The sequence below is a fragment of the Apium graveolens genome, chromosome 1 (genome assembly GCF_009905375.1).
Source record: "Apium graveolens cultivar Ventura chromosome 1, ASM990537v1, whole genome shotgun sequence".
Taxonomy (NCBI): domain Eukaryota; kingdom Viridiplantae; phylum Streptophyta; class Magnoliopsida; order Apiales; family Apiaceae; genus Apium; species Apium graveolens.
The window spans coordinates 39,110,731-39,125,605 of NC_133647.1; positions in this window are offsets into that span (position 1 = coordinate 39,110,731).

The window sequence follows — 14,875 nt, forward strand, 5'->3', positions numbered from 1 at the left end:
TGATCCTGAAATTAGAGTTATGTCAAAACAGATATGAATGATAAAATAATTTGAGGGTATCGCATGGCATTCTTGTTTACTTATGAGGTCAAGTTTCAGGTTAAGCAGATATGGCGATGCATATAAAAACGTAAAATAACAGTTGAGAGCAAATGGAACAATAGAGCATTATTATTGAAATTTAAAGGTCACAATACATAGGATTATGACAAAGTCTGATTCTAGGAACAGGCTTATTTAAAGGAAATAACGGAAACAACTGGGAATTCTACGGAGTCTGATAGTACAACAACATGAAAAGGTAAATGGAAAGAACTAAGGCTCCACTCCATCTGAACGGGGCTTGGTAGTCTTTTCCTCTCGAAGCATCTTCACAATGCTCTGGAGCTCATCCGCCACCATTGATAAGTGGCATTTTATACCACTTAGAACGTCTTAAAATGACTTAAATTGATGTCTTGAAATCAAGTATTTTGTGTATTTGATGCGTTTTTCTAGTGTTTATGCATTTCAGGGTATTAGTTGCATTCCGGGGGAGGAATCATCAAGAATAAGCCTTGGCATGTGTTCATCATTGCGAGAGGAAAGGAATGGGCAGATTACGGCGAAGAAACGGAGCAAACCTGGATTTTTTCCAGTAGAGGCCTGCGCGCCCGCGCAACAATGCTGAGCGGCCGCGCAGCAACCTGCGCGCCCGCGCAGCTATGCTGAGCGGCCGCGCAGGGTCGGGGGAAAAGATAAATTATTTTAGACTTCTACTTCTGTTTGGCTTCCAACTTCTATGTAATCTGAGTTTTATGGGACTATTATATAGGTAGATTTGAGACATTTTCACAGAGAGTAAGAAGGGGATTATGTTTTAGATTGTGTTTTACGCAAGAAGCGAAGGAGATAAGGAAGAAGACCGATTTAGCACACCGCAACGAAGAGGAAGCATATTTTCTTGTGATTCTTGTTTCGTTGTAACGTTGGATGCTAGTTTTCTTGCTTTGACTTATTTACTCTTGTGACGTACTCTGTTTTAATATAATTAGTTTAATTATTATTTTCTTGTGTTTGTTTATCATGATTTCATATGAACCCATGATGGCGATAAGTTCTATTATGGGCTAATCGTGATCATGGGGTTGCAACGGATTTATTATGGAATTCTTTAGTTAATTGTTTAATACTTTAGTGTGTGATGATTGCATAATATCTAGTATTGGTTGTGCGTATTCGTCTTATGTGCGTCGCGAACATATAAGATAGGGTGTTAATCTCTTGTGAAGCGATGGTGGATCTTGAGATTTAGAACTTGCCATGCTAGCATAGGTTCATGTACGTTGTGCATGATTAGTGGGTAACTCTAACAGTTTTATTTGCCCTATGTAATCAAAAGGAATAACTTGTGCTTAAATCGTTGTGTTGTCAATTTCTGTAGACATATAGGAACTCAACATAATTGATGACTATTCAACTTCTATCTTAATTGTGGATGCTTGGTAGAATGGTATTAGTACAATGAAAGTTGGCTTTTATCAGTTTCGTGTTATTCGATTAATATCATCACTGTCACATGCTAAAGGTAATAACAATGGCTATAGAAGGAAGTAATAATGAAGTTGTGATCTCATGAGTGTTTTATTATTGATAAATTGAAGTGTTAGTTAAGTGGTTAATTAAGTAGTTAATTATAATTAATATTTAATCAACAATTTTAAGTGTTATTATCTTAACATTGAGAAGTAATCATACATTGGTGAGTAAGTTTAATTAGACAATAATTTAGTCTGAGTCTCTGAGGGAATGAACTAGAAAGTATTCTATATTACTTGCGAACGCGTATACTTGCGTGAATATTAGCGCGTGTTTTCGCCCTAACAACCATCTGAATGACATACTGGCTGGTGCGGTCCCGGTGCGCTGGCATCTCCTCAAGCTTAGTGTTGACGTACTGAACCAAGGTCTCAAGTCTCGCAGTCATCTGCTCCTTGGGCTTCCCTTCGTAGTTTCGGCTGTCCGGGTACACTTTCTTCAGTTGGTCTATCAGTCGGTTGTACTTTCCCTGAAGCATGTCAAACTCGCGCCTCAACTCAGCATACACGGAGAAAGCAATAGTGTCGTCCGACCCAGAGGGTGTCGAGGAATGCGCCCTTTGCTGACAAACCAATAAGAGGAGTATTAATAATAAACTTACTTAACCTACTCTCTCGCATATTATCTATAGCCTATACATATATCCTATAACCTATTTGGGCTGTCCAGGGACTCTAAACCGTAGCTCTGATACCAAAACTTGTCACACCCCCAACTTAACCAGCAAAATTAAATATAACTATTACATTATTTAAAAATAAATAAACATAACCAAATCCAAGATCTTACAGTTTAGGGTTTGGAACATCCCAACACTACCATCTATTACAGCTGATTTTAAATATCAAGTTCTCACACAAAACTACTATCTCTTATTCTACCTGAGCTCGAACATATGCATCAGCATCACAGGTCTTACGGGTGGTCTGCTTGATTCTAACCAAAGCTGCTAGCTGTAATATCAGGGTAAAGCAAGGAGTGAGCCAAATGCTCAACAAGTGCTAAACAGTACGATACAAAACATAAATCGAGATATACATGAGAGAATGACAATGGGAAGACATAACCAATGATAACGAGAGATAAAACTTTGGGTGATGGCATCATTTTGCTTGTATCAAAACAATTTCAAAACCATATCTTAATCAAAATCATTTTATGACGCTACGGATTACAGCCGGTGATCAGCCGCGAAGTAATCCCGAACCTTGCTGGGTTCTAAAACATTAATGGGAATCCCTAGGCAACTTTTAAGCCTAATATAAGTATGGAAAGGACTCACATCTCAGTCCAGATCCACTATTCAAGGAAAACATTTATCCCCCTTTGGGACTGAAAACCCACATTTTATTTATTTCAAAAATTGATGCCGAATTATAACAAAATCTCTTTTAACAGTAAACATTTTTATCAAGGGATTATAGATCAACTTGAAACACGGGAAATATGGTACTAAATCTTAGGGCCATGATTCACAAAACTTTACTCTATTAGGGTAACTAAAAGGTTTTCATATGTCAAAACTTGGACAAGGAAATTTAGTGAAGCTAATAGATAATATGAAGGGGTAATGCCAAACTGGGCTTAAAGCAATGGTTTCTCATCAAGGTACAGGTGTTGGATCATCAAGAAGATAAGCTTCATGAATACTAAGGGTGTTAAGGTATGAAGAAATGATCTTTAGCTCAGGATATATCAGAATTGTCAAGCTTTAGGATAAGAAAGAGGGGTATCAATCAATGAGGAATCACTTTGATAAATATCTGGCTTTCAGGATTCAAGGTAAGTTTCTATAGGGATTCAAGTATCAGGATGAGATATCAATACTTAGGAATCATCAGCATGTTAATCAAGAGAATCAACCAAGAATTATAACTACCCTTTCATTTATCATGGCATTCAAATTACTTTAATATACTATCATGATATAACTTTTGAACTACTTGCAATCCGTACTCGAGGGTTCATGGCATATTTATATGATTCAAAGATAAACAAAAGATACGCTTGATTTAAATATATCAAAATGACTCAGGATAATTGCATCGATATATATGAACTATTTACTGTGAATACGAAAGACAGGTTGAATCACTTGTCTTGAGAAAGGCTGGTCTGGTCTGACTGGTAGAAGCAACTGGAAGCTTCACTCGACCTTTATGGCAAGTTTACCTTCGTCTCAAGATCCTACATAAATAATAATAATAATCCTCATTATAATATATTCTCACCATCTTAACCTATTTACAACCCGAATTTAAACACGGATGGCACTTAGGCCTATATGCACTTAATTTATATTCACCTTTAAATTATAATTGCACACACATAGCCACGTAATCACATATCATATATTAATACCAAATAACACCATATACACCATAATGCAACACTAGGCTTGGATGATCTCGACTCACAACTTAAGTCACTTGGTCGCTAAACTAGACAAAGTCTTCAAATTTTGGCTTCCTAGCTCGATGTGCCTTTACTAAACTATCCAATACCTATTGACCCTCACTTGGGCCTTTTGCTATAATGACCTTATACTATCTTACAACTATGGTGTTCAACCTAAATCTCACTCCTACGTGTTCTAAAACTATGTGATATGTGAAAGTGCTCACTGGTGCAAATTTCAGAATGACATCTATGGTTTCTTGAGTGCATTAGACACCCTTAAACTATAGGTTTTCCTTCAAAACTTTTACACAAGACTCTCCTGACCTTAGGGCATCTCCCAAACTTGATGTGGCTCAAGGGCCTGGCTTGGGCCTTCTTGGGCCTAAGCTAAAAGTCCAAGGTTCCCCTGTTTTTCTGGGCAGAAAATGCCCTGACTAAAATTAACTTGTGACACATGGTTCTAACTCATATCCTATGAAATACGGTTGGAAAAACTTCTCTGACACTCCCTCTAACTAAGGCCCAACAGGGCCTAATGAGGGCCTACCTATGACATGGTCAAATCTCCCTATTTCTAAGTTGCAACAAAACTGTCCCCTGCTGGACAGATTTTGCTATTCTACTTGTGCACCTAACCAAACGACATGCAAACCTCCAACCAACACCTAAAACCTTTTATATACTCCCAATACTAACTTCTGGTGGCTTGGGTCTCAAAGTTCACATCAATGATATGGTCAAAACTCACTCTAAACCTCAGGGTACTAAACTGATTTTCTGCAGAAACTATAACTCTCCTTTCTCCAAGGTTTTGACTTGACAAACTCAACCACCAACAACCCAATACCCAAACCAAGACTTAAACATGGTGATCTACTGAACTAACTCCCTTATACTCAAAATAATCTTGGTGGAGATCATCCTTACCTAAGGTGCAATCATGGCAAAACAAAAGAAACCACATTTCACAACTCACAAATCATCAAGTTTTTGAAAATAACAAGTTATGTTTTTTTATAAAATATACCTGAATTATTACCATACATCAAGGAACACTAATCAATATTAACACCTTATTCCTACTGAAATTAAAGCTTACTAACAAAATCTTTCCAAATGATCAAAATCTTATAACATTCTAAGAGAAATCCACATGCATGCATGTCTTCGAGTTTTACCAACCAAGGTAACATGTTTTCTAAATATATTTCACCATAAAATTGACATGCAAGCCTAGCATAAGCTATATCTAGATGATCACTTAGCATGCAAAGAGTTTCATCAAATTTTCACAACAAGATTCATGCCATTATCACATAAACATACAAAGATTGAACAAAGCAACAAGAATGATCTCAAGGACCATTCATTCGGCTCCCTTAAGGTCATGGCCGAATGAAATGGAAGGGAAATGGTCATTCAACATCAAGAGTTTCCTTCTCAAGACTTGGCACTTTACCATTCCTTGTAGTCCTCTCAAAAACAACCTTAAATCCATAAGAATCAAGGTTGTACTTTGAGTTTCAACAAAAACCTTGACATGCAACCTTAAAACTTAAACTTTTTACTCAAAACTCCTTGAAATATATATGATCATGATATGGGAAGTAGTATTTACTTGTATAGAAGGTGGGAGCTTGGTTGAGGAATGAAGAAAATGGGGAGGGGGTTGGTCTCGGCTAAAAGTCTAGAGTGAGGGGGAGGAGGGCCGAGAGTGAGAGAGGGAGGAGGGAGGGAGGAGAAAGTGTGGTGTGAGTGGAGTGAATGATCATGCCATTTGCTTGTTTTATGGTTTTTGATTTGACAAAATATGAGTGGGAATGAGAATTGACAAGACTAACCTTCCAATTATACTTGGATCATTTTGCATGCAAGTGCAAAGAAGGAATTTGGCTAGTAAAATAAGAGTTAGTGGGGTTGGAATTGTCTCTTTAGCCCTTTAAATTGAATAGAAAAGGATTTGCATGCAAGGGCAACCATGTAATTTGCTAATTATGATAACTAAAATTTATAAAGATTTATTTTTATAAAATAAAATACAAGTTCAAAAATTATAAAATTTATACATAAAATAACTTGGATTTTTAGAAATTTTATAAAACCACTTTTCAAATTTGTGAACAAAATAACTTTTAAAAAGAAATTTATTCAAGGTTTAAAATATTCCTTATAAATCAAAAATAAAAGAAATAAATAAACTTTTGCTTTGAAAAATCATATACCACATAACGCAAATTTAAGACGCAGAAATTCTCATTCACACAAGCATACAATAGTTGAATATATTGGCATTCGGTTTTAAAATTGCTCCAAATTTACAAATAGTATTACACAAAAATGCCGGTTGTAACAACCGGAGCCGGTACTAGCCAATTTGGTTGCCTCTTCCTCTCTCTCTCTCTCTAGCCTCTCTAGGATGTAGAGCTGCTAGGGTTTTTCTCCAAAAACGTGATGTAACTCTTAACCCTAAAATTATACATCTTAATGCATATATAGGGGAGAGAGAGGATTAAGGCCTAACCCTAAACCTAATGGGCTTCTTAAAGACCCATTCTGATTTTGAGTTTATATTATTATTAAATTTGAATTCTAATATATATACAGTTAATCAAGTCTCACTTAATTAATTTAATAATTAAATTCGAACTAATAATAATAAAATATTTAAATTCATAATTTAAATAATACTCCGTTTTAAACATTCTTGTGTGTGACCCTTTAGGTTATTATTACGTTGGCAATAATTATATTTTCCAATAATAAAATTATAAACAATGAGTGGCATCTAGTAATACTTCATTGCTCCCCAAGTAATAATAATAATTTGTGATTCAATTAAACCTTTCGTGAATAATGTTCCATGTAATATAATCCTTTTAGCCTTATATTATAGATCAAACTTGTAATAACTCAAATTTTTGAGACTTTGTAAGACTCTAATGAATAGTAACCCTGACAAACGGGAATTTTTTTTAGACCACACTATGTTGTGCATGAGAAATTGAGTTTCGGAGTTGATAACGTGATTATACGTACCAAATGAGTGTATGTAAACGCTATTAGTTTTCGAAGAAAACGAAATTTGAATAATGACCGTATCTACAAACCATCAAGAATTACGGGAATCACAATATAATTACAAATTTAAAATCCTACAAATTCAAATCCAAGAATGATACTTCAAATCTAAAACAACGTATAAGAAAGGATTTACGTCGCGAACTGTTTACGAGAATTTATTACGAAAACGTATAAGCGACCGAGCAAACGCGTAAATGAATAAATAAACATATCGAACTAAGCTAACTAAACTAGCTAACTATGATAAGAAACTAACCATAGTAAAGTTACCAAATAGTAACCTAAACTAGATAGCATGATGACCTACAAGTTAGTAATAGTAAAACTAAAATCGAAACTAGATAGATTAGCATGGAAACCTAGGAAGCTAGCCAAGATATGCATAGATTTACTAGTACTAGAATATATACAAAATAATATAATACAATCTTACACAAGAAGAAGTTCAAGAGGCAAGAAAATCTCTCTCTCTCTCCCCCATACTTCTTCCATTCGGCTTCTTCAAGAAAAAGGGAGAATTCAAAACTCAAACACCCAATTCTAGCCATGAAAAAAATCCACCATTAATTCCCAAGTGTCATATATCCTAAACTAAGGAAAGATAAATTTTTGAGCTCATTTTATTGAGGTTTGATGGGTGAAATAAATTCAAGAAAAGTGATAATGAATAGTATGAATAGTAACTTTTATTTGGTTTCTTGATTTTAATGGTTGATTTTGGTTCCAAAAACCCAACCAAGTATCCCCAAGACTCCACCATCATCAAGAACACATCTCAAGATTTAAAGAAAGGTACAAATCTTTGACCAATATTTATTTAAGGTTTAAGTTTCAAGAACCTTTGAAATCCTAGTTATAAATATAGTTTTAGTGGTTGATTTGTTGTAATCTTGATGTTTAGTTAATTTGTAAAATATTAGTGATGATGTCAAAGATCACTGGAGATAACAATATCATTAGTGTCCCTAATCAAAGTATGAAGCAAGCCAAATGGACATCTGATTTAAGGAGGAGATTAATGAACTGTTATTTGTGGTAATCAGTTAAGCTTGAGGTCAGCCCTAAGTAAGTTGTGTTGTTGTCTTAGTATGTATTTTGTACTTGTAAGACTTAAAGTCTGTTAAAATGCAAAGGAGCAGACTGAAGTCTTTTTCCTGAAATAGTATCAAGCCTAAGGATTCTATCTGGAAGAAGATCAAGAATATCATGCCTCAGAAGAATTTTGAAGAAGCTTGGAGTTGAATAAATCTGTTTGGAGAAAAATACTTTAAGTCAAGATCTCTACAAGTCACAGATTTAATGTTATAGAGAAGGCACTCAAGACTCCAGAATGGCTTATCGAGAAGTCAGGAAAGCTACTAGAGAACTCAGTGAGATATCGACAAGCCAAATTGAAGACATGAAGATTGGAGATATCGACAAGTCACTTTTTCACTAGAGAATTTAGAGTTATCGACAAGTCTACATTCATTAGAGAACTCTGAGTTATCGATAAGTCAAGTTCCACTAGAGAACTCAGAGATATCGATAAGTCAAAATTCACTAGAGAACTCAGAGATATCGACAAGTTAAAATTCACTAGAGGACTCTGAGATTTCGACAAATTAATTTGCCTAGAGAACTCTGAGAAATCGATAAGTCAAGAAGCCACTAGAGAACTAAGAGTTATCGATAAGTCAAAGTGAAGATGTGAAGACTAGAGATCTCGACAAACCAAAATTCTCTTATAGAGAACTGAAGACCTCTACAAGACAAACTAAATATAGAGTACTAGAGATCTCGATAAGCCAATATACTTATCGAGATGTCAAGTGTTCTATAGACCTAAACTGGAGATCTCGATGTACAATCTCAATGTACAAGGTTGCAGATCAATTCAATATTCAAGATAATCAATCAACAAACAATCCAACAGATGGATTGATAAGTCTACAAAAAGCAGCTTGAAGAATGTGCAAGATTAATGGTAAAGATTAACTGACAAAGGAAGATTAAAGTGAACACGGGATGCTAAAGATATGCTAAGCCAGAAATGGAAGATCTGCTTTTCTATAAATAGAAATGACAAGTGACATTTTAGAAAAGCTAATAGCATGTCTTATTACATACTGTGTAAACCAGCAGTTAACTGAGTTATAAATTTAACACTGGTCCTTAGTCAGTTGTAACAATTTAGATAAAATTTCTTGTAACACTCTCAAGGAGAAGCTAAGCTCTTTATCAAAAAAGAGCCTAGAAATTTTGTAGCAAAACAGTCTTAATTTTAATATGAAATTAAGTGAGTTTTGAAGATCTGTGTTCTTTATTTTTCTGCAAGTTTAAATTCTGCATGAACACATTTCACTACAAGAATTAATTTACTTTGTTCAATCATAAACATTCAATAAAAGCTCAAAAATAATAAAACACATTCACCCCCGCCGCCCCCTGTGTGTTATTCATTTCCTAACAAGTGGTATCAGAGCAAAATCTGAAAATAAACAGATTTAAGATCTTGAATAATGAATACACAGAAAATCAGTAGTATCAAAATTCCTACCTTTGACAAAGCTAACTACACTCTTTAGAAAAAGAAAATGATGATGTTCATCAAGATGGCCAATCCACTCTACATTAAGATCCTCAAGGATAGACCTTTCATTCCTACGGTTAGAATTGAGGAATCTACAGATGGAGACATGATTATCCCAGCTCTTTATGCTCCAAAAGATCCTGCTGAATATACTGATCCTGAAAAAGAGAAAGTCTCCCTGGATAGTAGCTTGCAATTAATATTGATTGAGTCACTTGACAATGTGATGTACAACAACATTGTCAACTGTGACACCGCCAAGCAAATATGGGAAAAGATTGAGAGACTCTATGAAGGAACTGAAGAAGTTAGGTCAAACCAAAGAAGAATACTGATTTCACAGTATGAGGGTTTCATGGCTTAGCCTAAGGAAAGCATTATTGATGTGTTTGAAAGATTCAATAAGCTGATAAATGACTTGAAACTTCATGAAAAATACTATGAAGCTGAAGAAGTGAATCTAAAGTTCTTTCTTACTCTCCCTGATCATTTGGAACAGAAAATCTCAGCAATCAGGGAAGGGAGAGACTTAAGCAGAATAACACTGGAATATCTATATGGAATTATCAAAACATACGAACTAGAGATGATTTAAAGACAATCATTGAGATCTGGTCAAGGACATGTTGTGGATGGCTCAAGTGCTTTAATTATAAATGAAAGTCAAACATACAATGATGAACCAAGATCTCAAACTCTAGTTGCCTCAGCAAGTGAGAAAATAACAAATGATTCACAAGAACAAGTCATTCTGGAATTGGAAAAAGATGAGTTCTATACTCTTGAAGAACTATATGAGCTAGATCAGTCAATGGCCTATTTGGCTAGGAAATTCTCTAATATTAGAGTAAAGAAGATAAGATACTTCAAGAATAAAGGACAGTCTTTCAATAAAGACCGCAGCTGGAAGGAAAAAGGGAAGTACAATTCTGATAGCAAGAATGGCTACAAAACTGGATCTGTTGACAGATCTAAGATAAGGTGCTTCAATTGTGATGAACTAGGCCACTTTTCTATAGAATGCAGGAAACCCAATAAGGCAAATAAAGATAGAGCTTATCTTGAACTTGAAGCAAAGTATGAAGCTCTTATGAGGAAACATCAAAGCAAAGCTTATATTGCAGAAGGTAAAAGTTGGGATGACTCTGAAAATGATGAAGATGAAGAACTTAAAAACTATGCACTCATGGCCTTGGAGCAAGGAGAATCATCCTCATCTAAATCACAGGTACCAACTCTTACCTCCACTAATTTAAATGTGAATCAATATAAGGAAACTGTTGAGAAGATGAACACATAAATGTTTCACATCCACACAAGCATGGTTGATGCTAATGAAGAAGTTAGCAGATTAACAAAGTTGAATGAGAAGCTTGAAAATGAAAAACAAGGAACTAAATTGTTGATAGTGGAGCTTGAAGCCCTGAAACAAGAAAATGGTTATCTGAAGAACAAGCTCAAGATTGAGGTTGTGCTAAGGGAAAAACTGGAGGAAAATAAAGTAAAGTTGAAGTCCTTCAAAAATGTATCTGAATTGGTTGGTCAGTACCATGAGAAAAACAAACCATGTGAAAACATTGTTATTGGTCTTAATTATGATGCCTTGAACAGTAAAAAGATAAACATAAGGGACAAATGAAAAGCAACAGAGAATGAAAATGTTCCAGCAATGCTGAAAAAGGTTGGGTCACCTGTATTCAAGGCTTGTGAAGTAAACTTTAGTGAAGAAGAATTGATCATCAAGCAAGAAATTGCAGATGAGGATAATGAAAAGAAAAATGCAAATTCAACTCAATCTTCCATGGATGAAGAAAATCTCATGGACAATCAAAGCACCAAGACTCCTGTCAAAGAAATAAAGATTGAAGATGCAAGAAGGAAGAATAAAAATAGAAATAGGAGAATAGGGATAAACAAAAGCAATAATCTAACTTATGTTGCAGATGTTCCTGGAAAGAAGTGTGAAAAATGTGGCTCTGCAAATAATCTAACTCGCCTTTGTAAAAAGGTTGTTAGTAAGCCAACTGAATAAGCTTGCAAAAACAATGAAGCAGATTTAAATGATCCCTACTCATTCTGTGATAAGTTTGACTGCATCCCTTGCAACTTGAAAGTGATGAAGAGTTGCCATAAACTGAGAGTAGACTCTAAAGAAACAAAAATTGAGTCTACATCAGAAAGGGAAAATGCACAACAATTATTGAACTCTATTTTATCTGAAATAACTCACTCTACTTCTGCCAAATCAGTTGACAAGAAGAAAGTACCCAACACTGCTTGGGTCACTAACACAACTAAATCTCATTGTGTGCAGGGCAAAATGAAGAAAGTCATATGGATCATTGACAGTGGATGTTCCAGACATATGACAGGTGATAAGGTCCTGCTATCACAGTTTGAGGAGAAAGCTGGCCCATTGGTGACCTTTGGAGACAACAGCAAAGGATTCACAATGGGATATGGCAAGATTGTTTCTGAAAATGGTGTCATTGATGATGTAGCACTAGTAGCTGGTCTTGAAGTGAATCTTCTCAGTGTTAGCCAATTTGCAGACAAAGGCTTTGAAGTTCTATTCAACAAAGAAGAATGCACTTTTACCAGCAAGAAAACTGGTGAAGTTGCTTTGAAAGGAGCAAGGAAAGGAAGCTTATTTGTTGCAGACATGGACTCAACAAATAAGGATGGTATTTGTTACTTCTACACCAAGGCATCAAAAGAACAAAGCAAAATATGGCATAAGAAACTGTATCACTTGAATTTCAAGGCAATTAACACCTTAGTCAAAAAGGAGTTAGTAAGAGACATGCCCAAACTGGAATTTGCTCAAGTTCAAGTTTGTGAAGCTTATCAGAAAGGAAAAATGAAAAGATCTAGTCACAAGTAAAAAACTGTGAATTCTATAAGTGCACCCTTGTAACTTATTCACATGGACTTATTTGGGCCAGTGAATGTCTTATCAATTTCAAGGAACAAATATGCACTTGTGATGGTGGATGATTTCTCAAGATACACTTGGGTAGAATTTATGTACTCTAAAGATGAAACTCCACACATCATAATTGAGCACATCAAGAAGATAGAAAAACAGGCTGAAGATCAAATTGTGTGAAAAGATTGAGAAGTGACAATGGAACAGAATTCAGAAATGCTACATTAAGTGAATTCTGCAAAGGCAAAGGCATTGTTCAAGAATTCTCAGCTGCCAGGACACATCAACAAAATGGATTAGTTGAGAGAAAGAATAGAACATTGGTTGAAGCTGTCAGGACAATGTTGCAAGATGCCAAGTTGCCAACAAGTTTCTGGGAAGAGGCTGTTAACACTGCATATTACACTCAGAACATATATCTCATTAACAAGGCACATGGAAAGTCACCCTACTCAATCATGTCTAAGAGGAAGCCTATTGTAAAGCATCTTCATGTGTTTGGAAGCAAGTGTTACATTTTGAAAGACAACTCTGAATATGTGGGAAAATTTGACTCAAAGGTTTTTGAAGCAATTTTTCTGGGATATTCACTGGAAAGAACAGCCTACAAAGTTTATGTGATTGATTAAAAGAAGATTATGGAGAGCACAGATGTGACCTTTGATGATGACAAATGTCCAGGCTTGAAATGCCTTGATGATAATGAAGCTAAAGCCCTGGCATTTGAAAACCTCAATATTGATAGTGACTCTAATGGAGAAGATGAAGTTGATGCACAACAGACATTAAATGAAGAGACTACTCAACAGGAAAATCATGAAAATGGAAACTCATCTCAAACACCTGAATTTGGGAGCACAAACTCAGGGGGAGAAAGAGAAGAAGGATCTAGCAGTCATACCAATAATGAAAAAAATAATGAAGGCACAAGTCAACAAACTCATACAAGGAAGTGGGATAGGAGTCACACTAGAGATGCAATTATTGGTGATCCTACTTCTTGTGTGAGGACTAGGAGTGCAACTGCTAATGAGTGCCTATATGCACGTTTTCTGTCTCAAGTAGAACCTAAGAAAATTGATGAAGCTCTTCTGGATCCTGACTGGATATCTGCCATATATGAAGAACTGAATCAGTTTGAAAGAAGCAACATCTGGAAATTAGTTCCTGTATGAAAGAATAGAAGTATTATTGGAACAAAATGGGTGTTCAGGAACAAGATGGATGAAAATGGTATAGTTACTAGAAACAAAGCAAGGTTAGTTGTAAAAGGCTACTCATAAGAAGAAGGAATTGATTATGATAAAACTTTTGCTCCAGTTGCAATACTTGAAGCTATAAGAATTTTCCTAGCTTCTGCACATTCAAACTTTAAAGTGTATCAAATGGATGTCAAAAGTACCTTTCTGAATGGTGAGCTAGAAGAAGAAGTTTATGTGCAACAGCCACCTGGCTTTGAAGATCCAAAATTTCCAAATTTTGTGTACAAGTTACTCAAGGCTCTATATGGACTAAAACAAGCACCTAGAGCTAGGTATGACACACTATCAGATTTCCTACTGAAGCATGGTTTTACTAGAGGAACCATAGACAAGACTCTCTTCTACAAGAAACATGGTGAAGATATGATGCTAGTTCAGATTTATGTGGATGATATCATCTTTTATTCTACTAATGAGAAGCTTTTCCAAAGATTCTCCAAGCTTATGCAAAGTGAATATAAAATGAGTATGATGGGGGAACTGAGTTACTTCCTTGGACTTCAAGTCAATCAAAGAAGTGATGGTATCTTCATCAGCCAAACTAAATATATCAAGGATCTATTGAAAAAGTTTGGAATGGTTGATTGTTCACCTTCATCTACACCTATGTCTACTGCAAAAAAGTTGGATGAAGATAAGAAGGGCAAGAGTGTAGATCTCTCAAGCTATAGAGGGATGATTGGATCATTGCTTTATTTAACAACAAGTAGACCAGACATCATATTTGCAACATGTCTATGTGCAAGATTTCAAGCCACCAAAAGAATCACATTTGATGGCTGTATAGAGGATTTTCAAATACTTGAAGGGAACTCCAAACTTGGGATTATGGTATCCTAAGGGAACTGATTTTGAAGCTATTGGTTACACAGATGCAGATTTTGCTTGATGCAGGGTTGACAGAAAGAGTACCAGTGGAAGCTGTCAATTTCTTGGACAAAGATTTGTATCCTGGTATAGCAAGAAACAACAATCTGTATCAACTTCTACAGCTGAAGCTGAATACATAGCTGCAGGAAATTATTGTGCTCAGGTGCTTTGGATTAGAAATCG